Source organism: Schistocerca gregaria, chromosome 8, assembly GCF_023897955.1.
Source record: "Schistocerca gregaria isolate iqSchGreg1 chromosome 8, iqSchGreg1.2, whole genome shotgun sequence".
In the NCBI taxonomy this organism is placed as follows: Eukaryota; Metazoa; Arthropoda; class Insecta; order Orthoptera; family Acrididae; genus Schistocerca; species Schistocerca gregaria.
Window position 1 is genome coordinate 6,595,962 of NC_064927.1, and position 25,517 is coordinate 6,621,478.

Consider the following 25,517-nt stretch of genomic DNA (forward strand, 5'->3'; position numbering starts at 1 on the left):
AGTCTGTTCCTGCATCCAGGAAGCCCAAAAGGAAGTCGCCCAGTAAGAGGTTAAGGGATGCGTTGAGAGCAAGCAGATTTAGAGAACTTCTGCGGAAGTTCAACAATGCAACAACTGGAAAGGTGCAAATGGTAGACATAGGGATTCAAACAGACCCTAGTGGGCAGAAGGACGCACCCTCTCCTCCAAGCTGGGGAAGAAGGTCGATTACAGATCATGAGCGACCAAAAGGGCATCCTGTGGTAGGGAGTTTGACTTTCCCGACAATCAAAGACAACACAGCTGATGAAGGGAAAATACAAATCAATGATGTGAGCAGTACGAGTACGTTGAAAGATCCACCCTCCTTTGGAGGCATGGGCGTGGATCCAAGGAGGATTTACCCAAATTTGGAACAGGCATTGCAGCTATCGCGCCTGGAGGAGCCGGCTGTCCTCACCACCGCTTTAAGGCATGAGGTGCGTGTTGGCCATGAATATGGTAGAGACGTCACCTTTTCGGTAATGGAGGCTGTAGATAGAATACAGCTCAAGACAATGAATCTCCCCACTGACTTTGGAGCCCTGCGTGACTTGGTGAAAAAAGTATTCGAAAGGCGAAACGAAAAATTTGATCTGGAAGAACTATATCACCAGTCTGTAATTACAAATGGAAGGCTTGCACACGACTGGAATAAGACCCGGCCAGAATCGCATATTAGAACATACTTTTCCACTGAGCCTTATAAACGTAGGGCAGATTAACTGTCATAACAGCAGACTAGTCACGCAGGAACTCCGGAAGGTGGTGGAGGAGAGGAGACTTGACATACTCTGTCTACAGGAGCCATACTCTCAAGCTGGACGGATCCCCTATACAGCTGCCAACTGGCAAATAACTCACAGCACAGGTGAGCCAAAAGCTGCAATCATAATTATTAACAAGGCACTGAGAGTTACAGTGCTTACACAGCTTTCTGATGACCACTGCAATGTCGTGGAGTTGCAATCACCCATCGGGGTACTGTACATCATTAATATGTACTTCCAGTACGGAAGGGAGATTGACGAGTTCTTAGATAAACTAACTCAGATAACCACGGCACTGCAGGGGCGGAGAATAATAGTCACAGCAGACATAAATGCAAAGTCCCCCCTGTGGTTCAGCGGCACAAGAGATGAACGCGGAGAAAAGGCTGAAGAGACCATCATGGCCCTACAGCTTATGGTCGCTAACAAGCAAGGGCACCCCCCTACCTATGCAGGTGGCGGGGGAGAAGGTACCAATATTGATATTACCTTGGTAACGCCCAACGCCGCAACCAAGGTAATTGATTGCAAAGTATGGGAACACATGACAACAAGTGACCACAATCTGATTACCTTTTCACTGGGAGACAGGGAGTGCCGCTGGGACATGGGGTGGGAGCTGCAATTCAATTACAGTAAGGCCGACTGGGATCGCCTGGCGAGAGAGTGTGACATTCCGACATGGCCGGAAGGTGACGTAAACGTGGAGCTATACGCCGAAGAACTGGTGAGTGCAGTCAACAGAGTGGTGAAAGCAGCCGTACCAACCAGGAGGAGAGCCGTCGCGGCCTCCCCAACACCATGGTCGACAGAACTAGAACAGATGCGCCAGTCTGTAAGGAGGGCTAGGAGGTACTACCAGCGGTGTGCCGTCTGGAGGGAAAAACAACGATGGCTACAGATTTACAGAGAGGCGAAGGATCATTTTCAACAGGAGCTCAGGGCAGTCCGACTTGCAAGCTGGGAAAAATTTGTTTTAAATCAACTCGCCACAGACCCATGGGGTACCCCTTACAAACTAGTACGGGAGAAAATAAGATCGCCCATGGTGCTGTCCACCGTCAGGAGCGGGGACCGGATGACGGAGACTTGGCAGGAAACTGCCGAGGTCCTTCTCCGGGTCCTGCTGCCTGATGATGTGGAAGAAGAGGATACAGAAGTACAAAGGCTGATCAGGGAGGAAGACCGACAAGATTATGAAAACAACAGTATGGTCTATCCCTTCTCAGAAGAGGAGGTCGAAGCCCAGATAAAAGCCCTCAAAAAGGGGAAGGCTCCTGGACCAGACGGTATCACAGCGGAAGTGGTGCAGTTCCTGGCTCCCCAGCTGGTGGCACCTCTCACCAAGTTGTACAATGAGTGCTTGAGACTCAGAAAATTCCCTAACACCTGGAAGAAGGCAAATGTTGTAATACTTAAGAAAGGCCCAGATAAGGACCCAAAAGAAGCCAAATCGTACAGGCCTATCTGCCTACTAGACATACTGGGGAAACTTTTTGAGAGGTTGCTGGCAGACAGACTGGCTGCACATCGTGTGTTGTGTGGGATGTGCGACAGGCAATTCGGTTTCCGGTCGGGGAGATCAGCGTCTGACGCTATCGCCCTTGCCGCGGAGGTCTGTGGCTCAGCCCCGCACAAATACATTGTTGGCATCATGGTGGATATCAGCGGCGCCTTCGACAATCTGTGGTGGCCCTCGCTCTTCTCTCGCTTGCGAGAGAAAGAGTGTCCAGGGCCGCTATATGGTTGTTTTAGGAGCTACTGTGAGGGAAGGGAGGTCTGGCTATCGTCCCCTAGCGGGAGGGTTAGAAAGCAGATTACAAAGGGGTGTCCACAGGGCTCTGTCCTTGGGCCACTCTTTTGGGACATAACAATGGAATCACTCTTAGAAGATCTGCAGAATAGCGAGGATGTGCTAGAGGGCATAGCCTACGCAGACGACCTCCTTCTGTTGGTTGGCGGCCGCAGCCGCGAAGAACTGGAACCGAAAATTGAGAGAGCAATTTCTATCTTGACCACATGGTGTCACAGAACAAAAATGACTATATCACCCAGTAAGTCTACATATCTGTTGCTCAAGGGACAACTAGTTAGGAACCCGACGGTGAGAATAGACGGCTCGCCAGTGCTTCGGCGACGTGAGGCCCGGTACTTGGGCGTAATCGTCGATGAGAGATGGAACTATACATCGCATGTTGACACAATAACACAGAGATCCCTAGAAACACTGAATAAACTCATTGGCATAGGACACAAGCGGTTTCACTTACAACCAGACCTAATCAAACTATATCATAACAGCATACTGACCTCCATTGTGGGATACGCGTCAGGAGTCTGGGCTCACAGGCTCACGAGGGTCATGCCTGCCATGGCCGTGAGGAGAGTGCAGCGGAATATGCTCCTGCGCTCTGTAGGAGCATATAGAACAACACCAGGGGGGGCGCTATTAGTACTCATGGGGCTGTGTCCTCTGGACATTAAAATAAGAGATCAGGCGGCATGGTACTGGGCCAAGAAAGGCAACAGGGATAAAATGATAGAAATAATGGGGATCTACACGGGCTCTAAATCGGAAATTAGAAATAGGGGGGAAGAACTTTGGCAAGAGCAATGGGATGCGGACGACACAGGTCGGAGAACGCATGAACTGCTGCCAAATATCAAGGAGCGCTTACAGCTCAGATACTTCAAGCCATCAAGAGGACTTTTTTTTCAAAAAAAAAAAAAAAAAGGCTTTATTTGGGCCATTCGCGTTAATCACATCTGAGAGTAATTCTTAATAAAAGGCATGTCGCTAATTGTTCGTCATCACAGATACTGTTTGCTATACGGCCACGACGCGCAACTGATTTCCAAAATTCGACTTCTTCCTTTGAGGATGGAACTCACGACCCTTGGTTTACTAGTAAAGTGCTCTACCACTGAGCTAAAGAGGCGCGCCCTAGCTGTACTTTTGCGTACTTCGTCCTTACGGTCGTCTGGATCATCAGACTTCAGCTGACAACACTTCATATTACCGACTAATATTTGCAGCTATGGCGACCCATTACTGCTTGGCTACACATCTGACACGTAACCGATGTCCTCTACAAACAACAACACTTGCATTTCAGAACATGTCTTTCACACATGTCTACAAAATCACCTTCACCTTCAAATACAGTTTCCTTGCGACTGACAGAGACGTAGGCAAAGTTTAAAGTTAGAATTTCCATTACATCACGTTAATCAGAAAAACGGTAATTTACATCTGCAGCGGAACAAAATCCAATTTCGCGAAGCGTTGGGCTCGAACCCACGATCCTGAGATTAAGAGTCTCATGCTCTACCTACTGAGCTAGGCGGGCTGCTTGGGTGATTACTTGCCGGGCAGCACGTCACACTGTACTCGTTTGGGTTGGGTGGTCCCATACAGAATCTCTCCATGCTGCCTAACGTTTTCCTAACGTCACACTCGTCACGTACTTCACTTTTATTTCATAATCATTTCTGAGAGGTAAAGGAATTGCATGACAACCTGCAGAGCTAGTGGCGTCAAAATTAACACTCATACTTGATGTGACTCAAAAGGCGAACGAGTTACTTTCCGACGTTGTTTTAGATGTGCAAGTGCCAGTGGAAACTCGCGGTGACGGCACTCTGCCGACCATTTCGCTAGTTAACACCGGTCTTGTAGTGTGTGTTTCAAGCTCAAGAGCATCTCCAAGCAGAAAATGGTCAACAGCAACATTCAGACTGTTTCGTACTGCTCAAATGCCACATTAAAACGGTATGTTTCTTTTTCAGAACTGATAAAACACGAGAGTGACAGCATCCGAACCTGTAATCTTCAGATCCGAAGTCCGACGCCTTATCCATTAGGCCACACAGTCACTGACGACCAAGTGCATCTTGTATATGACTCATCTCGAAACGCTCACACCCCTGATAATTTGTGTTTTCGTTCTACACAGCCGCTGCCCTTGCTCTTTCCCACCCATTCGTTACATTCAACCTCTTACGTGACCGACCAAATATAGACTGGGAAACAAGACCACACACTTTGTGCATACGGAATCGAAGGCAGGGCGTGCCTCGCCGCATTTGCCACGATGGCCATTTGCTACTTCTGCAAAAGCGGCGGCGGCGGCTACGACGACGACCGCGAGAGGCTCTGACATATGTGAGAAATACATCTATAAAATGTAATTCAGACTGCCTCGTCCCACCTTATGCTGTACCGCTTTGGCAAAGGCTCTATCTGCGCCATTCGCCTTAATCACATCTGAGAGTAATTCTTAATAAAAGGCATGTCGCTAATTGTTCGTCATCACAGATACTGTTTGCTATACGGCCACGACGCGCAACTGATTTCCAAAATGCGACTTCTTCCTTTGAGGATGGAACTCACGACTCTTGCTTTACTAGTCCAGTGCTCTACCACTGAGCTCAAGGGGCGTGGCTAGCGGTACTTTTGCGTACTTCGTTCTTACGGTCGTCTGGATCATCAGACCTCAGCTGACAACACTTCATATTACCGACTAATATTTGCAGCTATCGAGACCCATTACTGCTTGGCTACACATCTGACACGTAACCGATGTCCTCTCCAAATAACAACACTTGCATTTCAGAACATGTCTTTCACACATGTTTACAAAATCACCTTCACCTTCAAATACAGTTTCCTTGCGACTGACAGAGACGTAGGCAAAGTTTAAAGTTGCTATTTCCATTACATCACGTTAATCAGAAAAACGGTAATTTACATCTGCAGCGGAACAAATTTCCGTTCCGCCCAGCGTGGGGCTCGAACCCACGACCCTGTGATTAAGAGTCTCATGCTCAACAGACTGAGCTTGCCGGGTTGCTTCGGTGAATATATGCCGGGCAGCACGTCACACAGTACTCGTTTGGGTTAGGTGGTCCCATACAGAATCTCTCCATGCTGCCTAATGTTTTCCTAACGTCACACTCGTCACGTACTTCACTTTTATTTCATAATCATTTCTGAGAGATAAAGGAATTGCATGACAACCTGCAGAGCTAGTGGCGTCAAAATTAACACTCATACTTGATGTGACTCAAAAGGCGAACGAGTTACTTTCCGACGTTGTTTTAGATGTGCAAGTGCCAGTGGAAACTCGCGGTGACGGCACTCTGCCGACCATTTCGCTAGTTAACACCGGTCTTGTAGTGTGTGTTTCAAGCCCAAGAGCATCTCCAAGCAGCAAATGGTCAACAGCAACATTCAGATGGTTTCGTACTGCTCAAATGCTACATTAAAACGGTATGTTTCTTTTTCAGAACTGATAAAACACGAGCGTGACAGCATTCGAACCTGTAATCTTCAGATCCGAAGTCCGACGCCTTATCCATTAGGGCACACAGTCACTGACGACCAAATTTAACTTGTATATGACTCATCTCGAAACGCTCACACCCCTGATAATTTGTGTTTTCGTTCTACACAGCCGCTGCCCTTGCTCTTTCCCACCCATTCGTTACTCTCAACCGTGACCGACCAAATATAGACTGGGAAACAAGACCACACACTTTGTGCATACGGAATCGAAGGCAGGGCGTGCCTCGCCGCATTTTCCACGATGGCCATTTGCTACTTCTGCAGAAGCGGCGGCGGCGACGACGACGACGACGACGACGACGACGACGACGACGACGACGACGACGACCGCGAGAGGCTCTGACATATGTGAGGAATACATCTATAAAATGTAATTCAGACTGCCTCGTCCCACCTCATGCTGTACCGCTTGGGCAAAGGCTTTATCTGCGCCATTCGCCTTAATCACATCTGAGAGTAATTCTTAATAAAAGGCATGTCGGTAATTGTTCGTCATCACAGATACTGTTTGCTATACGGCCACGACGCGCAACTGATTTCCAAAATTCGACTTCTTCCTTTGAGGATGGAACTCACGACCCTTGCTTTACTAGTCCAGTGCTCTACCACTGAGCTCAAGGGGCGCGGCCTAGCGGTACTTTTGCGTACTTCGTTCTTACGGTCGTCTGGATCATCAGACTTCTGCTGACAACACTTCATATTACCGACTAATATTTGCAGCTATGGAGACCCATTACTGCTTGGCTACACATCTGACACGTAACCGATGTCCTCTCCCAACAACAACACTTGCATTTCAGAACATGTCTTTCACACATGTCTACAAAATCACCTTCACCTTCAAATACAGTTTCCTTGCGACTGACAGAGACGTAGGCAAAGTTTAAAGTTGCTATTTCCATTACATCACGTTAATCAGAAAAACGGTAATTTACATCTGCAGCGGAACAAAATACCATTCCGCCCAGCGTGGGGATCGAACCCACGACCCTGAGAATAAGAATCTCATGCTCTACCGACTGCGCTAGCCGGGCTGCTTCTTTCAATACTTGCCGGGCAGCACGTAACACAGTACTCGTTTGGGTTGGGTGGTCCCATACAGAATCTCTCCATGCTGCCTAATGTTTTCCTAACGTCACACTCGTCACGTACTTCACTCTTATTTCATAATCATTTCTGAGAGGTAAAGGAATTGCATGAAAACCTGCAGAGCTAGTGGCGTCAAAATTAATACTCATACTTGATGTGACCCAAAAGGCGAACGAGTTACTTTGCGATGTTGTTTTAGATGTGCAAGTGCCAGTGGAAACTCGCGGTGACGGCACTCTGCCGAACATTTCGCTAGTTAACACCGGTCTTGTAGTGTGTGTTTCAAGATCAAGAGCATCTCCAAGCAGAAAATGGTCAACAGCAACATTCAGACGGTTTCGTACTGCTCAAATGCTACATTAAACGGTATGTTTCTTTTTCAGAACTGATAAAACACGAGCGTGACAGCATTCGAACCTGTAATCTTCAGATCCGAAGTCCGACGCCTTATCCATTAGGCCACACAGTCACTGACGACCAAGTGCAACTTGTATATGACTCATCTCGAAACGCTCACACCCCTGATAATTTGTGTTTTCGTTCTACACAGCTGCTGCCCTTGCTCTTTCCCACCCATTCGTTACATTCAACCTCTTACGTGACCGACCAAATATAGACTGGGAAACAAGACCACACACTTTGTGCATACGGAATCGAAGGCAGGGCGTGCCTCGCCGCATTTGCCACGATGGCCATTTGCTACTTCTGCAGAAGCGGCGGCGGCGGCGGCGGCGGCGGCGGCGGCGGCGGCGGCGGCGGCGGCGACGACGACGACGACGACGACCGCGAGAGGCTCTGACATATGTGAGAAATACATCTATAAAATGTAATTCAGACTGCCTCGTCCCACCTTATGCTGAACCGCTTTGGGAAAGGCTTTATCTGCACCATTCGCCTTAATCACATCTGAGAGTAATTCTTAATAAAAGGCAAGTCGCTAATTGTTCGTCATCACAGATACTGTATACTATACGGCCACGACGCGCAACTGGTTTCCAAAATTCGACTTCTTCCTTTAAGGATGGAACTCACGACCCTTGGTTTACTAGTCCAGTGCTCTACCACTGAGCTAAATAGGCGCGGCCTAGCGGTACCTTTGCGTACTTCGTCCTTACGGTCGTCTGGATCATCAGACGTCAGCTGACAACACTTCATATTACCGACTAATATTTGCAGCTATGGCGACCCATTACTACTTGGCTACACATCTGACACGTAACCGATGTCCTCTCCAAACAACAACACTTGCATTTCAGAACATGTCTTTCACACATGTCTACAAAATCACCTTCACCTTCAAATACAGTTTCCTTGCGACTGACAGAGACGTAGGCAAAGTTTAAAGTTGCTATTTCCATTACATCACGTTAATCAGAAAAACGGTAATTTACATCTGCAGCGGAACAAAATACCGTTCCGCCCAGGGTGGGGATCGAACCCACGACCCTGAGAATAAGAATCTCATGCTCTACCGACTGAGCTAGCCGGGCTGCTTCGGTGAATACTTGCCGGGCAGCACGTCACACAGTACTCGTTTGGGTTGGGTGGTCCCATACAGAATCTCTCCATGCTGCCTAACGTTTTCCTAACGTCACACTCGTCACGTACTTCACTTTTATTTCATAATCATTTCTGAGAGGTAAAGGAATTGCATGACATCCTGCAGAGCTAGTGGCGTGAAAATTAACACTCATACTTGATGTGACTCAAAAGGCGAACGAGTTACTTTCCGACGTTGTTTTAGATGTGCAAGTGCCAGTGGAAACTCGCGGTGACGGCACTCTGCCGACCATTTCGCTAGTTAACACCGGTCTTGTAGTGTGTGTTTCAAGCTCAAGAGCATCTCCAAGCAGAAAATGGTCAACAGCAACATTCAGACTGTTTCGTACTGCTCAAATGCCACATTAAAACGGTATGTTTCTTTTTCAGAACTGATAAAACACGAGAGTGACAGCATCCGAACCTGTAATCTTCAGATCCGAAGTCCGACGCCTTATCCATTAGGCCACACAGTCACTGACGACCAAGTGCATCTTGTATATGACTCATCTCGAAACGCTCACACCCCTGATAATTTGTGTTTTCGTTCTACACAGCCGCTGCCCTTGCTCTTTCCCACCCATTCGTTACATTCAACCTCTTACGTGACCGACCAAATATAGACTGGGAAACAAGACCACACACTTTGTGCATACGGAATCGAAGGCAGGGCGTGCCTCGCCGCATTTGCCACGATGGCCATTTGCTACTTCTGCAGAAGCGGCGGCGGCGACGACGACGACGACGACCGCGAGAGGCTCTGACATATGTGAGAAATACATCTATAAAATGTAATTCAGACTGCCTCGTCCCACCTTATGCTGTACCGCTTTGGCAAAGGCTTTATCTGCGCCATTCGCCTTAATCACATCTGAGAGTAATTCTTAATGAAAGGCATGTCGCTAATTGTTCGTCATCACAGATACTGTTTGCTATACGGCCACGACGCGCAACTGATTTCCAAAATTTGACTTCTTCCTTTGAGGATGGAATTCACGACCCTTGATTTACTAGTCCAGTGCTCTACCACTGAGCTAAAGGGGCGCGTCCTAGCTGTACTTTTGCGTACTTCGTCCTTACGGTCGTCTGGATCATCAGACTTCAGCTGACAACACTTCATATTACAGACTAATATTTGCAGCTATGGTTACCCATTACTGCTTGGCTACACATCTGACACGTAACCGATGTCCTCTCCAAACAACAACACTTGCATTTCAGAACATGTCTTTCACACATGTCTACAAAATCACCTTCACCTACAAATACAGTTTCCTTGCGACTGACAGAGACGTAGGTAAGTTTAAAATTGCTATTTCCATTACATCACGTTAATCAGAAAAACGGTAATTTACATATGCAGCGGAACAAAATTCCGTTCCGCCCAGCGTAGGGCTCGAACCCACGACCCTGAGATTAAGAGTCTCATGCTCTACCGACTGAGGTAGGCGGGCTGCTTCGGTGAATACCTGCCGGGCAGCACGTCAAACAGTACTCGTTTGGGTTGGGTGGTCCCATACAGAATCTCTCCATGCTGCCTAATGTTTTCCTAACGTCACACTCGTCACGTACTTCACTTTTATTTCATAATCATTTCTGAGAGGTAAAGGATATGCATGACATCCTGCAGAGCTAGTGGCGTCAAAATTAACACTCATACTTGATGTGACTCAAAAGGCGAACGAGTTACTTTCCGACGTTGTTTTAGATGTGCAAGTGCCAGTGGAAACTCGCGGTGACGGCACTCTGCCGACCATTTCGCTAGTTAACACCGGTCTTGTAGTGTGTGTTTCAAGCTCAAGAGCATCTCCAAGCAGAAAATGGTCAACAGCAACATTCAGACGGTTTCGTACTGCTCAAATGCTACATTAAAACGGTATGTTTCTTTTTCAGAACTGATAAAACACGAGAGTGACAGCATTCGAACCTGTAATCTTCAGATCCGAAGTCCGACGCCTTATCCATTTTTTTTTTGTTTTTCTTTTCTTTTCTTTTTTTTTTTTTGTCTCCACCCAGTCCTGTTGCTGAGGCGTGTCTTTATCATAGTTTTCAATAAGAAATTTTACATCTTGTGTATACGTAGATATATGCTGTTTTGCCTTCGAAATCCTGAACCAAAAGATGCTTCATTTGAAACAAAAAATTTATGTCATGCCGAGGCAATAGAGATTGAAGGTTATAGCTTTAGTGCTTTTTTTTTTTTTTTTTTTTTTTCTCGGCAACCTAGCATACTTCTTTGTAATATATAATAAAGTTGTAGGAAGTAGTGGACCCTGAACCTGTATATTATTTTTTTAATTTCTGTTTAGTTTTTTTATTGTTATTATTATTATTTTTGTTTGTTTGTTATTTTTTTTTTATTGTAAAAGAAAAATCTTCATGGAATGTGAAGAAGGAATTTTATGTTAAGGCACTAATTCCATAGCCTCCTTTCCTTCTTGAGATTAATAATAATAATAAAAAAGTATGTTCCCTTCCATGGAAACAAATGAGACTTCCTTCTCAATCATAAAATGAATGTATAAGAAAACAATTTATCTTTAACCCTGCGATACTGGCTTTCGGCTTCGGCTTCTTCTGTGCAATAAACAAAATAGCCTTCTTTGCCAGCAGAGGATAAGTGATTGTAATATGAAACTGTAAAATTGTACTTCTCCCCAATTGTTTTTGTTTAAGCGTCGTTTCGCTTAAATAAACGATTTTTGTTTATCTCGTTGGCTTGTCAACCAATGCCCAGTCGCTCGAATACAATTTTAAGCATATTGCCGTAGTTTTTCTTGTGGTCTTTATATTTCAGGGCGTTATAAAAAGCACACTTCAAGTACATGTAAAAATCAGTGGAATTGTCATTTCCCAGGTGATTAATTACGTAATTCACATAGTGTCCCATTAGCCAATGGACCGAGTTGTTTTTTGCTGCTGGAAAATAGCTAGTCTGAGGCCTGAGGAAAGTAACAGGGGGAAAATTTTCCACCGAAGATCTCGTAAGAAAAGCCAGTTGTTCCCTAATCCAATTACAGAGTTGTAGATTGCCACCGCACGTGAATCTGTGCACTAACGTGTCGATCAATTTACATTTGAGACATAGGTTCGTGTCGCTAAAGCCGATTGCATGTAACCTTTCATTGGTGCTTACGGTCTCATTCACTGTTTTATACCACGCTGACTTGACGTCCGATGGTAGACCACGCATATTAATATTTTTCCATATGGCGTCCCAATCAGTGTGTGGGTATTTACTTTCCAATTTGTTTCTCCCCTCCATTTTCTTTCGATGGCACAGAATATCGCGGGCCGTGATCCGTCGTGAGTTGATGATGACACCGCCGAGATAGCTGAATTCCACAAAATATACACGAACGTACTGGAGCCGGTTATTTATTTTTTGCACATTCACCGGCGCCTGTAAACTGGCAGGCCTGACAACTTCAAATAATTTAGTTGTAATGCTATCAGCGTGGTCGCTAAGGATAGTGGCGGTCCTTTTTATAAAAAGCGCAGACGCCTTATTTCTGATGTCAACTAACCCCAAACCTCCATTCCTGGGATCTAAGGTCGCAGTTTTTGCGTCGACTCTGAATATATCCCCTCTCCAAAGATAGCTGGCAATGGTAGACATTATCTTTTTTCCAATCATTTTCGGTAGTGGGAAGATCTGTGCTATAAAGTAACTCCTGGAGAGAATGCAGTGGTTAATGAAAATCACCCTCTGAACTTGGTTCATGTTACGGTGGAGGTTTTCCCTTGTTGTTCCAAGAAGTTGTCCCGACGTATTTCTCCAATTGATAGCTGCCATTTTTAACGGACAAGGTGTCAGTGTTATTCCTAGTGCTTTGCATTGGGTGACCATTGTGGCACAGGCTAAGGTGGTATGTTGAAAACCCCGCAGGTTTAGGAGTTTGCTTTTGTTTGCGTTGACACCTGCTCCGGAGACTCTACAGTACTTTTTAATTAGCGTTTCCAATTTCAAAATGTCGTCGGGATTTCGCAGGACGACTCCGACATCATCGGCATAGGCGTTTATGACTGTTCGGTGACCAGATATTGTGATGCCAGTTAGAGTGGCATGAACACTGCGGAGGAAAGGTTCTAATGAAAGCACGAATAGGAACATGGAAAGGGGGCTTCCTTGAGGAACGCCGCGCCTGATCTGAATCTGCTTTGTCCTCTGGCAGTTAACTGATATACAAGCGCTGATGCCTGTTGCAACATTTCTGATCACACTTACGACTCGCTCATTAAAACCTATTTTGTTCAGTGTGGCACTAAGGAATCTATGATCCACACGATCAAATGCTTTCTGGAAGTCAATAAACATGATAGCACATTTTATGGTGGTCACAGCAGTGATTGCAATTATATCTCTATATTCAGCTATGCTTTTGAAAATGCTCTTGGTAGGCACACAGGACTGGTATGGACTTACTATCTTTTTGGCCAACTGTGAGAGTCTGTTGTTTAAAATTCTGCCGATGATTTTATAATCGGAGTTTAACAGGGAGATAGGACGAAAGTTGTTGAGGTTTCTTTTTGCAGCATTTTTTGGGATTAGTACTATTGTGCTCTCTTTAAAAACAGCAGGTAAATGCTTTCCCTGAAGCACCTCGTTCGTCATTCGGGTAAACATGTCACCAATCAGTGGCCAGTATCGTTTATAAAATTCAACAGGCAAACCATCCGGTCCCGGCGATTTCCTCAGAGGAGATTTGCAGATGATTCTGTGGATATCTTCGTTAGTACACTCAACGAGAAGGTCTTCGTTTTCCTCGTCCGAGACCTGTGGAGCTATGTAACTAAGGAACTCATCGAAGGACTCTTCACATACCGGGTTGGCAGTGTATAGGTCTTCGTAATATTTGTGCACTGCATTGACGATGTCTCTCTGAGTCGTGAGTGTCTCGCCAGTTTCAGACTGAAGTCCATCAATGAAGGTGCGTCTCCTGTTTCTTTCGTGCTTCAGTAGATGGTACAAGGAAGCATGTTCATCCTCCACGACTGTCTTAGCCTTGGATTTTAATTTCAGACCCTCCATCTGCTGTCTTTTAAGACTGAGCAATTTGGCCTTAGTTTGCTTGATATCTGCCAGACGGACGTTGGAAGTGTTTGCCTGCTCATATAAATTTCGCAGCATGGTATAATAAAATTCTATGGAATTTTTCAAGTCTTTCGATCGTTGTACACTATACTGGATGAGAACTTTTCTCAGTTTAGGCTTTGCCCTGTTGCACCACCAGTCTAGTACTGAGACGTGTCTATCTGCAGAGCGGAGGCACAATGCCCACGCTTCTGTCAAACTTTCTTCTAATCCGTCGTCCTGCATCAGTGACGTATTAAGGTGCCATGAACTTCTAAAACGGCGAGTGGGTTGCGCAGTAAGGTTGATGGAAGCTAGCACGGAGCTATGATCAGAAAAGTAAACTGGAATCGTCTCTGCTTTAATGAAGGAGCTAACTAGACTTTGCGATATGTAGAGTCTGTCGATCCTGCTACGTGAGTGAGGACCTAGGAATGTAAATGCCACAAATGTGGGATACATTATTTCCCAAGCATCTTTAAGCTGTAAAACAGTGACGAAACGCTTCAGTTCATTGCAGGTATTGAAATTCGGAACCTGGTCTTTCTTATTTATCACACAATTAAAATCACCGCCTATTATAAGATCTTTTGGGTTTTTCCGTAATAAATAAATGATTTCTTCTTTATAGAACTGTGCTCTTTCCATTCTATTAGATGTGCCAGAAGGGGCATACAGATTGATAAGGGTAGAACCAAAGACTTTTATACCTATCGCTCTGCCGGAGTCCAACCTCTCGATATCCGAGACAGGAATCCCCTCCCTGACTAAAATTGCTGTACCGACGCTGGTGTCAAGTGAGACATTTAAAATCGCCAAATATCCAGGCACTGTAAGATTAGTCAGCACTACTTCCTGTAGGAAAGCAATGTCCGTCCCTGACTCATATAAATAATCCTTGAGCGCTGTAACTTTAGTCACGGATGTAATCCTGTTAATATTGATAGTCGTAATTGTATATGCCTGGGACATTTAGTTTGCATAAAAAGTAAATAAGCGATTAAGAAGATAACAAAATATTAATAATAAAAAAAAAAAAAAAAAAGAGATGTGCAGCTCCTAGAAGGGAGAAACGACTCTGCTTAAACAAACATCTAAAAGAATAGTCAGTATTTGAAGCTCGGTAAACACTTCATCTGGTTCCTCTGAAATATGACTAAGACAGTAGTACAATTAGAAATGAAACTGGTGCAACAAAATCCTGTTTTTTTTTCATCTTACAGCCTCATTTTGGTGCAGGATTCCGAACATCTCGGGTTTTAGTTTTACTGAGGGGCTTTGCATCACTAATGTCACTTGAAGGTACCTCCTTAGGTCTTTCCGTGATGATTTCATACAAGACGTTCTTGGCCGTCGCTTCCTCTTGTGCTGGTTGTTGTTTGCTTTGGTTACGGGAAGCTTTGAGATTAGGTTGCAGTTTGAGTCGGCGTCTTCGGACATCTTGGTTCAACGCGCCGTCATTCGGATTGTCTATCTTTACCACCGTTGTGACCGAAGCTGTCTCAACAGCGTCCTTTTTACGAGTGCCATTTCCTTGTTCTTCCGTCACTAGCTCCAGAGCACTGACTGAGTCGGCGGTTTGTGGGTCTGTAAATTCTTGAGTTGGGTCCCGCTCCGTCACCTCTTGTGCTTCGGAGTGCGCCTCTTCCGTCTCCGCGACAATCGTTACTGCGTCCCCTCCGTGGACCGTTTGTACCCGTTCAGCCGCCGACAGCTGCCGGGTTGCCTTAGCGGCTGTCGTCACGTCAATACATGTACTGTTCGTTTCCTCGAGCACATCCGCATTACACTGCTTCTGCTTGCGGGTGGAAGGCGAATTACGGGCGGACTCGCCGTCCGAGCCGTCATCGGTCATTTCCAACGGTCGCTTCTTATTCTGGAGATCGCAATCGGGAACAGAAGGGTGTGATGTAATGACGCTCAGGGGAGGGAACTCCGTAGTAGTTATGGCGGGCACTGCAGAAGTACATGCACTACTGTCGTTAACCGAAAGAAGGGAAGTGCTATTTGGTAAGACATCGCTGAGGGTCAGTTTTTGACGCTGTGTTAGATTGTTCCGAAGAACAAAAACACGGCGCGGACAATCTTGTCGGAAATGACCTGTCTCATTGCAAATATTGCACGTGCGCTCCTGACCAGAATACACAACATGTGCTTTATGGCCTGCAACGGATATATGGGACGGAATGTTGGCTTTCACCTCCATTTCAACGGATCTAATGCCATTAAAACACTGTATCTTGTATAGCTTCGACCATCTTTCGTTATAGATAGATTTAACTTCGCCATATTTAGATAGAGCGTCCTTGATCAACTGATTATCAATTTCAATTGGAACATTCAAAATCCTGACATTGGTGTACATGATATCAGCTTTTCGTACAGAGACATTACTTTTTGAACCGTCTCGATGAACAAATTCGACGGAATTACCCCATTTTGCAAGCAACTTATCGACTGTCACTGAGTTCAGAAATTTAACAAAAACACAGTATTTTTCAGCATCTAATTGCGTGGTATGAACAGAGTCAGAATTTATACCGATTACCTCAGTCAGCCAATCGTGGATTTCCAGCGCAGTGGGTTGGACCGGCCGTGTTTCTTTCTCGAACGAGAAGACTAAAGTATTCTTCCTGACGGTGTCAGACATGGTCGTCGGTTCCGACGAAATTCCGGCAACAACCGAAATTGCGGCGAAGCACGAGACGTGGAACGGACGAAAGCACTATAAAAACACTTATCAGAGACACCACTCAAAAAATAACAGCGAAAATGTACAGCGAACTTCACGTAAACACCAAACACCGGCGATAGCGCTAACGTACGCGGAGTAAACAACAAGCACGTCCGACCGCGGCGACGGCTAAAGCCAGAATGATCCATTAGGCCTCACAGTCACTGACAACCAAGGGCAACTTGTATATGACTCATCTCGAAACGCTCACACCCCCTGATAATTTGTGTTTTCGTTCCACACAGCCGCTGCCCATGCCCTTTCCCACCCATTCGTTACATTCAACCTCTTACGTGAAAGACCAAATATAGACTGGGAAACAAGACCACACACTTTGTGCATACGGAATCGAAGGCAGGGCGTGCCTCGCCGCATTTGCCACGATGGCCATTTGCTACTTCTGCAGAAGCGGCGGCGGCGACGACGATGACGACGACCGCGAGAGGCTCTGACATATGTGAGAAATACATCTATAAAATGTAATTCAGACTGCCTCGTCCCACCTTATGCTGTACCGCTTTGGCAAAGGCTTTATCTGCGCCATTCGCCTTAATCACATCTGAGAGTAATTCTTAATAAAAGGCATGTCGCTAATTGTTCGTCATCACAGATACTGTTTGCTATACGGCCACGACGCGCAACTGATTTCCAAAATTCGACTTCTTCCTTTGAGGATGTAACTCATGACCCTTGGTTTATTAGTCCACCGCTCTACCACTGAGCTAAAGGGGCGCGGCCTAGCGGTACTTTTGGGTACTTCGTCCTTACGGTCGTCTGGATCATCAGACTTCAGCTGACAACACTTCATATTACCGACTAATATTTGCAGCTATGGCGACCCATTACTGCTTGGCTACACATCTGACACGTAACCGGTGTCCTCTCCAAACAACAACACTTGCATTTCAGAACATGTCTTTCACACATGTCTACAAAATCACCTTCACCTTCAAGTACAGTTTCCTTGCGACTGACAGAGACGTAGGCAAAGTTTAAATTTGCTATTTCCATTACATCACGTTAATCAGAAAAACGGTAATTTACATATGCAGCGGAACAAAATTCCGTTCCGCCCAGCGTGGGGCTCGAACCCACGACCCTGAGATTAAGAGTCTCATGCTCTACCGACTGAGCTAGCCAGGCTGCTTCGGTGAATACTTGCCGAGCAGCAAGTCACACAGTACTCGTTTGGGTTGGGTGGTCCCATACAGAATCTCTCCATGCTGCCTAATGTTTTCCTAACGACACACTCGTCTCGTGCTTCACTTTTATTTCATAATCATTTCTGAGAGGTAAAGGAATTGCATGACAACCTGCAGAGCTAGTGGCGTCAAAATTAACACTCATACTTGATGTGACCCAAAAGGCGAACGAGTTACTTTCCGACGTTGTTTTAGATGTGCAAGTGCCAGTGGAAACTCGCGGTGACGGCACTCTGCCGACCATTTCGCTAGTTAACACCGGTCTTGTAGTGTGTGTTTCAAGCTCAAGAGCATCTCCAAGCAGAAAATGGTCAACAGCAACATTCAGACGGTTTCGTACTGCTCAAATGCTACATTAAAACGGTATGTTTCTTTTTCAGAACTGATAAAACACGAGCGTGACAGCATTCGAACCTGTAATCTTCAGATCCGAAGTCCGACGCCTTATCCATTAGGCCACACAGTCACTAACGACCAAGGGCAACTTGTATATGACTCATCTCGAAACGCTCACACCCCTGATAATTTGTGTTTTCGTTCCACACAGCCGCTGCCCATGCTCTTTCCCACCCATTCGTTACATTCAACCTCTTACGTGAAAGACCAAATATAGACTGGGAAACAAGACCACACACTTTGTGCATACGGAATCGAAGGCAGGGCGTGCCTCGCCGCATTTGCACGATGGCCATTTGCTACTTCTGCAGAAGCGGTGGTGGCGGCGGCGACGACGACGACGACGACGACGACCGCGAGAGGCTCTGACATATGTGAGAAATACATCTATAAAATGTAATTCAGACTGCCTCGTCCCACCTTATGCTGTACCGCTTTGGCAAAGGCTTTATCTGCGCCATTCGCCTTAATCACATCTGAGAGTAATTCTTAATGAAAGGCATGTCGCTAATTGTTCGTCATCACAGATACTGTTTGCTATACGGCCACGACGCGCAACTGATTTCCAAAATTCGACTTCTTCCTTTGAGGATGGAACTCATGACCCTTGGTTTACTAGCCCAGTGCTCTACCACTGAGCTAAAGAGGCGCATCCTAGCGGTACTTTTGCGTACTTCGTCCTTACGGTCGTCTGGATCATCAGACTTCAGCTGACATCACTTCATATTACCGACTAATATTTGCAGCTATGGCGACCCATTACTGCTTGGCTACACATCTGCTATCCGAAGTGCTCACCAAACAACAACACTTGCATTTCAGAACATGTCTTTCACACATGTCTACAAAATCACCTTCACCTTCAAATACAGTTTCCTTGCGACTGACAGAGACGTAGGCAACGTTTAAAGTTGCTATTTCCATTACATCACGTTAATCAGAAAAACGGTAATTTACATGTGCAGAAGAACGAAATTCCGTTCCGCCCAGCGTGGAGTTCGATCCCACGACCCTGAGATTAAGAGTTTCATGCTCTACCGACTGAGCTAGACAGGCTGCTTCGGTGAATACCTGCCGGGTAGCACGTCACACAGTACGCGTTTGGGTTGGGTGGTCCCATACAGAATCTCTCCATGCTGCCTAATGTTTTCCTAACGTCACACTCGTCACGTACTTCACTTTTATATCATAATCTTTTCTGAGAGGTAAAGGAATTGCATGACAAGCTGCAGAGCTAGTGGCGTCAAAGTTAACACTCATACTTGATGTGACTCAAAAGGCGAACGAGTTACTTTTTTGACGTTGTTTTAGATGTGCAAGTGGCAGTGAAAACTCGTGGTGACGACACTCTGCCGACCATTTCGCTAGTTAACACCGGTCTTGGAGTGTGTGTTTCAAGCTCAAGAGCATCTCCAAGCAGAAAATGGTCAACAGCAACATTCAGACGGTTTCGTACTGCTCAATTGCTACATTAAAACGGTATGTTTCTTTTTAAGAACTGATAAAACACGAGCGTGACAGCATTCGAACCTGTAATCTTCAGATCCGAAGTCCGACGCCTTATCCATTAGGCCACACGGTCACTGACGACCAAGTGCAACTTGTATATGACTCATCTCGCAACGCTCACACCCCTGATAATTTGCGTTTTCGTTCTACACAGCCGCTGCCCCTTGCTATTTCCCACCCTTTCGTTACATTCAACCTCTTACGTGACCGACCAAATATAGACTGGGAAACAAGACCACACACTTTGTGCATACGGAATCGAAGGCAGGGCGTCCCTCTCCGCATTTGCTACGATGGCCATTTGCTACTTCTGAAGAAGCGGCTGAGGCGGCGACGACGACGACGACGACGACGACGTCGACACCGCAAGAGGCTGTGACATATGTGAGAAATACATCTATAAAATATAATTAAGACTGCCTCGTCCCACCTTATGCTGTACCGCTTTAGCAAATGCTTTATCTGCGCCATTCGCCTTAATCACATCTGAGAGTAACTCTTAATAAAAGGCATGTCGCTAATTGTTCGTCATCACAGATACTGTTTGCTATACGGTCACGACGCGCAACTGATTTCCAAAATTCGACTTCTTCCTTTGAGGATGGAACTCACGACCCTTGGTTTACTAGACCAGCGTTCTATACTGAGCTAAAGACGCACGGCCTATCGGTACTTTTGCGTACTTCGTCCTTACGGTCGTCTGGATCATCAGACTTCAGCTGACAACACTTCATATTACCGACTAATATTTGCAGCTATGGCGACCCATTACTGCTTGGCTACACATCTGACACGTAACCGATGTCCTCTCCAAACAACAACACTTGCATTTCAGAACATGTCTTTCACACATGTCTACAAAATCACCTTCACCTTCAAATACAGTTTCCTTGCGACTGACAGAGACGTAGGTAAGTTTAAAATTGCTATTTCCATTACATCACGTTAATCAGAAAAACGGTAATTTACATATGCAGCCGATCAAAATTCCGTTCCGCCCAGCGTGGGGCTCGAACCTACGACCCTGAGATTAAGAGTCTCATGCTCTACCGACTGAGCTAGCCGGGCTGCTTCGGTGAGTACTTGCCGGGCAGCACGTCACACAGTACTCGTTTGGGTTGGGTGGTCCCATACAGAATCTCTCCATGCTGCCTAATGTTTTCCTAACGTCACACTCGTCACGTACTTCACTTTTATTTCATAATCATTTCTGAGAGGTAAACGAATTGCATGACATCCTGCAGAGCTAGTGGCGTCAAAATTAACACTCATACTTGATGTGACTCAAAAGGCGAACGATTTACTTTCCGACGTTGTTTTAGATGTGCAAGTGCCAGTGGAAACTCGCGGTGACGGCACTCTGCCGACCATTTCGCTAGTTAACACCGGTCTTGTAGTGTGTGTTTCAAGCTCAAGAGCATCTCCAAGCAGAAAATGGTCAACAGCAACATTCAGACGGTTTCGTACTGCTCAAATGCTACATTAAAACGGTATGTTACTTTTTCAGAACTGATAAAACACGAGCGTGACAGCATTCGAACCTGTAATCTTTGATCCGAAGTCCGACGCCTTATACATTAGGCCACACAGTCACTGACGACCAAGTGCAACTTGTATATGACTCATCTCGAAACGCTCACACCCATGATAATTTGTGTTTTCGTTCTACACAGCCGCTGCCCTTGCTCTTTACCACCCAGTCGTTACATTCAACCTCTTACGTGACCGACCAAATATAGACTGGGAAACAAGACCACACACTTTGTGCATACGGAATCGAAGGCAGGGCGTGCCTCGCCGCATTTGCCACGATGGCCATTTGCTACTTCTGCCGAAGCGGCGGCGACGACGACGACGACGACGACGACGACGACGACCGCGAGAGGCTCTGACATATGTGAGAAATACATCTATAAAATGTAATTCAGACTGCCTCGTCCCACCCTATGCTGTACCGCTTTGGCAAAGGCTTTATCTGCGCCATTCGCCTTAATCACATCTGAGAGTAATTCTTAATAAAAGGCATGTCGCTAATTGTTCGTCATCACAGATACTGTTTGCTATACGGCCACGACGCGCAACTGATTTCCAAAATTCGACTTCTTCCTTTGAGGATGGAACTCACGACCCTTGGTTTACTAGACCAGCGTTCTATACTGAGCTAAAGACGCACGGCCTATCGGTACTTTTGCGTACTTCGTCCTTACGGCCGTCTGGATCATCAGACTTCAGCTGACAACACTTCATATTACCGACTAATATTTGCAGCTATGGCGACCCATTACTGCTTGGCTACACATCTGACACGTAACCGATGTCCTCTCCAAACAACAACACTTGCATTTCAGAACATGTCTTTCACACATGTCTACAAAATCACCTTCACCTTCAAATACAGTTTCCTTGCGACTGACAGAGACGTAGGCAAAGTTTAAGGTTGCTATTTCCATTACATCACGTTAATCAGAAAAACGGTAATTTACATCTGCAGCGGAACAAAATTCCGTTCCGCCCAGCGTGGGGCTCGAACCCACGACCCTGAGATTAAGAGTCTCATGCTCTACCGACTGAGCTAGCCGGGCTGCTTCGGTGAATACTTGCCGGGCAGCACGTCACACAGTACTCGTTTGGGTTGGGTGGTCCCATACAGAATCTCTCCATGCTGCCTAATGTTTTCCTAACGTCACACTCGTCACGTACTTCACTTTTATTTCATAATCATTTCTGAGAGGTAAAGGAATTGCGTGACAACCTGCAGAGCTAGTGGCGTCAAAATTAACACTCATACTTGATGTGACTCAAAAGGCGAACGAGTTACTTTCCGACGTTGTTTTAGATGTGCAAGTGCCAGTGGAAACTCGCGGTGACGGCACTCTGCCGACCATTTCGCTAGTTAACACCGGTCTTGTAGTGTGTGTTTCTAGCTCAAGAGCATCTCCAAGCAGAAAATGGTCAACAGCAACATTCAGACGGTTTCGTACTGCTCAAATTCTACATTAAAACGGTATGTTTCTTATTCAGAAATGATAAAACACGAGCGTGACAGCATTCGAACCTGTAATCATCAGAACCGAAGTCCGACGCCTTATCCATTAGGCCACACAGTCACTGACGACCAAGTGCAACTTGTATATGACTCATCTCGAAACGCTCACACCCCTGATAATTTGTGTTTTCGTTCTACACAGCCGCTGCCCTTGCTCTTTCCCACCCATTCGTTACATTCAACCTCTTACGTGACCGACCAAATATAGACTGGGAAACAAGACCACACACTTTGTGCATACGGAATCGAAGGCAGGGCGTGCCTCGCCGCATTTGCCACGATGGCCATTTGCTACTTCTGCAGAAGCGGCGGCGGCCACGACGACGACGACCGTGAGAGGCTCTGACATATGTGAGAAATACATCTATAAAATGTAATTCAGACTGCCTCGTCCCACCTTATGCTGTACCGCTTTGGCAAAGGCTTTATCTGCGAAATTCGCCTTAATCACATCTGAGAGTAATTCTTAATAAAAGGCATGTCGCTAATTGTTCGTCATCACAGATACTGTTTGCTATACGGCCACGACGCGGAACCTATTTTCCAAAATTCGACTTCTTCCTTTGAGGATGGAACTCACGACCCTTGATTTACTAGTCCAGTGCTCTACCACTGAGCTAAAGGTGCGCGTCCTAGCGGTACTTTTGTGTACTTCGTCCTTACGGTCGTCTGGATCATCAGACTTCAGCTGACAACACTTCATATTACCGACTAATATTTGCAGCTATGGCGACCCATTACTGCTTGGCTACACATCTGACACGTAACCGATGTCCTCTCCAAACAACAACACTTGCATTTCAGAACATGTCTTTCACACATGTCTACAAAATCACCTTCACCTTCAAATACAGTTTCCTTGCGACTGACAGAGACGTAGGTAAGTTTAAAATTGCTATTTCCATTACATCACGTTAATCAGAAAAACGGTAATTTACATATGCAGCGGAACAAAATTCCGCTCTACCGACTGAGCTAGCCGGGCTGCTTCGGTGAATACTTGCCGGGCAGCACGTCACACAGTACTCGTTTGGGTTGGGTGGTCCCATACAGAATCTCTCCATGCTGCCTAATGTTTTCCTAACGTCACACTCGTCACGTACTTCACTTTTATTTCATAATCATTTCTGAGAGGTAAAGGAATTGCGTGACATCCTGCAGAGCTAGTGGCGTCAAAATTAACACTCATACTTGATGTGACTCAAAAGGCGAACGAGTTACTTTCCGACGTTGTTTTAGATGTGCAAGTGCCAGTGGAAACTCGCGGTGACGGCACTCTGCCGACCATTTCGCTAGTTAACACCGGTCTTGTAGTGTGTGGTTCAAGCTCAAGAGCATCTCCAAGCAGAAAATGGTCAACAGCAACATTCAGACGGTTTCGTACTGCTCAAATGCTACATTAAAACGGTATGTTACTTTTTCAGAACTGATAAAACACGAGCGTGACAGCATTCGAACATGTAATCTTCAGATCCGAAGTCCGACGCCTTATACATTAGGCCACACAGTCACTGACGACCAAGTGCAACTTGTATATGACTCATCTCGAAACGCTCACACCCCTGATAATTTGTGTTTTCGTTCTACACAGCCGCTGCCCTTGCTCTTTACCACCCATTCGTTACATTCAACCTCTTACGTGACCGACCAAATATAGACTGGGAAACAAGACCACACACTTTGTGCATACGGAATCGAAGGCAGGGCGTGCCTCGCCGCATTTGCCACGATGGCCATTTGCTACTTCTGCAGAAGCGGCGGCGACGACGACGACGACGACCGCGAGAGGCTCTGACATATGTGAGAAATACATCTATAAAATGTAATTCAGACTGCCTCGTCCCACCTTATGCTGTACCGCTTTGGCAAAGGCTTTATCTGCGCCATTCGCCTTAATCACATCTGAGAGTAATTCTTAATAAAAGGCATGTCGCTAATTGTTCGTCATCACAGATACTGTTTGCTATATGGCCACGACGCGCAACTGATTTCCAAAATTCGACTTCTTCCTTTGAGGATGGAACTCACGACCCTTGATTTACTAGTCCAGTGCTCTACCACTGAGCTAAAGAGGCGCGTCCTAGCGGTACTTTTGTGTACTTCGTCCTTACGGTCGTCTGGATCATCAGACTTCAGCTGACAACACTTCATATTACCGACTAATATTTGCAGCTATGGCGACCCATTACTGCTTGGCTACACATCTGACACGTAACCGATGTCCTCTCCAAACAACAACACTTGCATTTCAGAACATGTCTTTCACACATGTCTACAAAATCACCTTCACCTTCAAATACAGTTTCCTTGCGACTGACAGAGACGTAGGTAAGTTTAAAATTGCTATTTCCATTACATCACGTTAATCAGAAAAACTGTAATTTACATATGCAGCGGAACAAGATTCAGTTCCGCCCAGCGTGGGGCTCGAACCCACGACCCTGAGATTAAGAGTCTCATGCTCTACCGACTGAGCTAGCCGGGCTGCTTCGGTGAATACTTGGCGGGGAGCACGTCAGACAGTACTCGTTTGGGTTGGGTGGTCCCATACAGAATCTCTCCATGCTGCCTAATGTTTTCCTAACGTCACACTCGTCACGTACTTCACTTTTATTTCATAATCATTTCTGAGAGGTAAAGGAATTGCATGACAACCTGAAGAGCTAGTGGCGTCAAAATTAACACTCATACTTGATGTGACCCAAAAGGCGAACGAGTTACTTTCCGTCGTTGTTTTAGATGTGCAAGTGCCAGTGGAAACTCGCGGTGACGGCACTCTGCCGACCATTTCGC

The 25,517-nt window shown here is 45.9% G+C and overlaps 8 non-coding genes across 8 annotated transcripts; all 8 read right to left on the reverse strand.

The window, feature by feature from the left end:
* Positions 1-7,096: 7,096 nt before the first annotated feature.
* Positions 7,097-7,169, reverse strand: Trnak-cuu (transfer RNA lysine (anticodon CUU)). The gene has a single exon. It is a non-coding gene; the product is annotated as a tRNA-Lys (tRNA).
* A 1,472-nt stretch (positions 7,170-8,641) lies between these two features.
* Trnak-cuu (transfer RNA lysine (anticodon CUU)) lies at positions 8,642-8,714 on the reverse strand. The gene has a single exon. It is a non-coding gene; the product is annotated as a tRNA-Lys (tRNA).
* A 1,430-nt stretch (positions 8,715-10,144) lies between these two features.
* On the reverse strand, positions 10,145-10,217 carry Trnak-cuu (transfer RNA lysine (anticodon CUU)). The gene has a single exon. It is a non-coding gene; the product is annotated as a tRNA-Lys (tRNA).
* A 7,424-nt stretch (positions 10,218-17,641) lies between these two features.
* Trnak-cuu (transfer RNA lysine (anticodon CUU)) lies at positions 17,642-17,714 on the reverse strand. The gene has a single exon. It is a non-coding gene; the product is annotated as a tRNA-Lys (tRNA).
* A 1,438-nt stretch (positions 17,715-19,152) lies between these two features.
* Trnak-cuu (transfer RNA lysine (anticodon CUU)) lies at positions 19,153-19,225 on the reverse strand. Its single transcript has one exon. It is a non-coding gene; the product is annotated as a tRNA-Lys (tRNA).
* Positions 19,226-20,673: 1,448 nt separating this feature from the next.
* On the reverse strand, positions 20,674-20,746 carry Trnak-cuu (transfer RNA lysine (anticodon CUU)). Its single transcript has one exon. It is a non-coding gene; the product is annotated as a tRNA-Lys (tRNA).
* Positions 20,747-22,187: 1,441 nt separating this feature from the next.
* Positions 22,188-22,260, reverse strand: Trnak-cuu (transfer RNA lysine (anticodon CUU)). The gene has a single exon. It is a non-coding gene; the product is annotated as a tRNA-Lys (tRNA).
* A 2,876-nt stretch (positions 22,261-25,136) lies between these two features.
* Trnak-cuu (transfer RNA lysine (anticodon CUU)) lies at positions 25,137-25,209 on the reverse strand. The gene has a single exon. It is a non-coding gene; the product is annotated as a tRNA-Lys (tRNA).
* Positions 25,210-25,517: the final 308 nt, after the last annotated feature.